Source organism: Bubalus kerabau, chromosome 9, assembly GCF_029407905.1.
Source record: "Bubalus kerabau isolate K-KA32 ecotype Philippines breed swamp buffalo chromosome 9, PCC_UOA_SB_1v2, whole genome shotgun sequence".
Taxonomy (NCBI): Eukaryota; Metazoa; Chordata; class Mammalia; order Artiodactyla; family Bovidae; genus Bubalus; species Bubalus kerabau.
Window position 1 is genome coordinate 108,439,937 of NC_073632.1, and position 4,038 is coordinate 108,443,974.

At 40.7% G+C, this 4,038-nt stretch overlaps 1 long non-coding RNA gene across 1 annotated transcript; it reads left to right on the forward strand.

Moving 5' to 3' along the window:
- Positions 1–567: 567 nt before the first annotated feature.
- Positions 568–3,048, forward strand: LOC129619497 (uncharacterized). The gene is made up of 3 exons (XR_008697907.1): positions 568–733; positions 2,217–2,385; positions 2,690–3,048. It is a non-coding gene; the product is annotated as an uncharacterized LOC129619497 (long non-coding RNA).
- The last annotated feature ends 990 nt before the right edge of the window (positions 3,049–4,038 follow it).

Consider the following 4,038-nt stretch of genomic DNA (forward strand, 5'->3'; position numbering starts at 1 on the left):
GGGAATATTTATGGCAGGCAGGGAAGACAATATACTTGGAATCAAAGCTTCCTTCCTCCCTTCCTTCCTAGCATCGTTCCTTCCTTCCTTCTCCTTTCTTTTCCTTTCTTTTCTTTTGGTAAAACCCAGGTCCTCTAAAGAAATGAGTCTGTGTATCCCCAAACTCAGAGACTCTTTAGGAGGCAGCAGGAGGAGATTTTCCTGGGACTAGGAAGGTAAGAGAAACCTAGCAGTTCTTGGATGGCAGTACTTCGGGGTTAAAGATGTGGATAAAAGGAGAAGTGTTGATGAAAGATGTTATAAAAGTAGAAGCAAAGCGGCATACAAAAACCTAATGAAGAGGGGCAACTATTCAAAGTAGTGATCTTGAGGCTGAACAACCATCCCCCAAAAACTATTCGTGCCCAAATCCCCAGAACCTGAGAACAGACACTCCATGGCAAAAAGGACTCAGAGATGTGATTAAACTAAAGATCCTGAGATGCGGTTGTGATCTGGATTATCCAATTACCCTAAATGTAATCATGTAAGTCCTTACAAGAGGGAGGCAGGGGAGGTCTGGGTATGGAGAAGGAAGTGTGATGATGAAAGCAAGAAGTTAGAGTTTTGTGGAGAAAGAACCACATGCCCAGGAATGAAGCTGGAAAGCCCCAAAGCCTGCAGAGGGAACTCGGTCCTTCCAGCACCTTGCGTTTAGACCCTGACCTCTAGAACCATAATAGAAGAGATGTGTGTATGTGTTTAAGACACTATGTGTCTGGTTATGCATTATAGCAGCAACGGTAAACTAGAGAAAATAAGAAATCAAACCCCAATGAAGTGAGATGAAAGCCTGCAGATTACAGGAAGACTTAGAGAGCTGTATAGGATATATGGATTTTAAAAATCCACACTAAACATATTAGAAAGAAATTTTAAAACATCAAAGACACGAGAGTGTCAAGACTTTCAAGGTTTCAAAATTGAGCACCTGAAAAGGAAAACTTGTTAGGCTTCTCCACAGAAGTAGTAGTTGAAGGAAGACAATTAAATGGTCCTTTCAAAGAGACAAAGGAAACCTATTGTGTGAAGCAAACTAGAAATTTATATCTGGTGGCTCAGTGGTGAAGAATCCGCCTGCCAATGCAGGAGACATGGGTGCGACACCTGGGTCAGGAAGATGCTCTGGTGAAGGAAATGGCAACCCACTCCAATGTTCTTGCCTGGAGAATCCCATGGACAGAGGAGCCTGGCAGGCTACAGTCCATGGGGTTGCAAAGAGTCAGACACAACTGAGCCACTGAACAACAATAACGAATAGTAATTTAGACATTAGCATTAAAAAAACACCCTTTCTAAAAATACTCATGAACAAAATACCCGAGGAAGAAATGGAAGATGTAAGAGATACATGGGAATTCACCATGAATAAATAACTAAAGAAAATTTGTAGTTTATAAATTAGTAAAGCTGAAAATATCAATATTTTCATAATAGTTTGATGTAACTAGCAGCAACATTGAGGAACAGAGAGGAGAGAATGCTTTAGTATCAGCATGTGCATGTTCAAACACATGTTCTATACAAGCACTACATAAAAATTCCATCTAAATTACCAATATATGTATTTGTTTTATAATTGTTTACGGGTTCTTGGAGAGCTGGCTTCTTTATCATCATGAAATGTCTGTCTTTACCCCTGGTAATATTTCTCATTCTGTATACAATTTCATTAGAAGTTAATATATTAACAACTATTCTTGTTTAGTTGCTAAGTCATGTCCAATTCTTTTGCAACCCCATGGACTGTAACCTGCCAGTCTCCTCTGTCTAGTTTTATTTCATTTAGTTTCTGGTTTGGCTTTTTTTCACTTTTGTTTTGTTTATTTATGAAGTATTTTTCCAGCTGGTATTCTTGGCTATGTGGTTTGGTGTCTGTAAGTGATTTTGAAAGTCTTTGTCTGTTATTTCTTCAAATATTGGTTTGCACTTATTCATTCTTCTGGGATTCCAACTATTACATATATTAGGCCTCCTGAAAACTTCCAGCTCTCTGCCTGTTCTTTCTTTCTTTGTTTCTCTGTATGTTTTAGTTTGAGTAATTTCTATTGACTTATGTTTAAGATCATGGCTTTATATTTTAGACCTGTAGTCTGCATTGAGCCTGACAAGAGTTCATCTCTGTTGCTTCTCTTTTTTTTTCATTTATAACATTTCTGTATGATTATTTCTTACAGTTTCCAGTCACCTGAAATTATGTTTCTTCTTATGTAACAATTAATAATAGCTATCTTAAATCCCACACTTGATGTTTGAGACCAGAGCTGATAATCCAAGGACTGTTCTGTATCTTCAGACTGAGTATTTTCTTGGCATCCGTCATACTTCATAAAGTTTTGCTGTGAGGTGGGTATGTTGTACAGGACAAACTGAAGCTTTTTTTTTTTTTTTTCAGTTGTTGGGCATGAGCACACCCCGATGTCCAGCTTTTAGAAGCTGGGGGGTCTGTGCACAGTTGAGAGCTGATTTGGATGGAAGTTTGCCCTCCAGGCCATTTGGGTCTCCCTGCTCAGCCGGGGTTCATGGTGGGCCTTCCACGGACTTCTCCCATAGCCAGCTGTGGAGTTTTGTTTTCCTCTTTCGCCTCCGTCATCAGTGGGATTTCCACCAGTGCCCTCAGCCAACAGCCTCGTGGCTTTTCTTCCTGCAGACAAAGCCTCTGTTCCTGGAGAAGAGACTGAGACGCGTCCGTGGTGGCTTCATTTCCCTTCACCATCAGCTCAGTGGGGACGTGTTTTCACGACTCTCGTGGATTTCCCTGTGAGTGTCTGGTGAGGTTTCTGAGGAATATCCTACCAAAGTGTGAAGCCAACCCGTTGTCTGTGATTCACAGGACCCTCCCATTCTCAGGCTAGCCCACTGTCAGCTGGGAAAGATCTAATCATTGTATCTAATAATGCTGGATGCTACTATATCTATTAATAATGACAAATTGTCACCTTATTCAGATCATTGTGTGAAGAGAAAACTGCTTCTTTTTTATATTGTGTTTATTCCTTCAATAAATTCATGAAGAATTTCTGACCAACGTATTTCAGTGACACCCTGCCCAGATAAACAAATGTTTGTGGTCTGTTTATCCCTGAAGGCTCCTGTCTCTCTCCAGGTTTGAAGTTAGCTATTTTCCCTGGGATGTCAGACCTCTGATAAATTCAAGAGAAGTTTTTCATTTTCAGTTATCCAGTTATTTTCACTGGTGTATGGGTGAGAACAAGGCTCTCAATAGAGAAGAACTCTCCACTGGCAAACATCACCCAACCTCCTGTCGTGTTCCAGACTTGGAGCGTTTGCTTGCCAATATCAAAAGCAATTTCACCAAAACGTCAAAAAATATTTTTAAATTTTATCTAGCTAAAGCAAAGGTGTAACCCACTTTTCAAAAACAATTAATTCAAAAGAGAAGGAATGCCGGGAGCCGGCGAGAGACATTCCACTCGTGACAAAGGTCATGAGGAAGGGGGCTCGGCATACGCAAAGGCGGGATCGAGCCTCGGGAGTGCCCCCGGATATTCTCGAGCATCTACCCCCCAAAAACCAGAGTCTGCCTACTTTATTGCTTTGTGCTCTCACCTCTGACTTTACTGGGGGCTGTCCCCCACCACCATCTCACTCTCTCTGTCAAAGAGTTAACTTACAGCTCCAATTAATAAAGTTCCTGGGCAATTAGGAGTGTTTAAATCCAAACCCCTCAGATGGCTCTCTAACTCGCCTGACAAGTTTACCCGGACACCTACAGCTATGCATACGATTGTTTACAGTCTCCCAGCCTCCAGAGGCATGGGAAGCTTAAGATATTCAAATAGCTTAGAGCCTCTCAGAGAATTAGAAACTGTCAGAATAAAACTAGTAAAAGATTTCATTGATGAGCCAATGTTTGTTGCCAAGTTTTCACATCCCCTGAATTGTATCCTTGAATGTGCATTAATTAATATAGTTGGTATGTAGAAAAAATAAGTAGTGGCCTTGGTGTTAGTAACTTTAGACCCTTAAGGTAGTAAA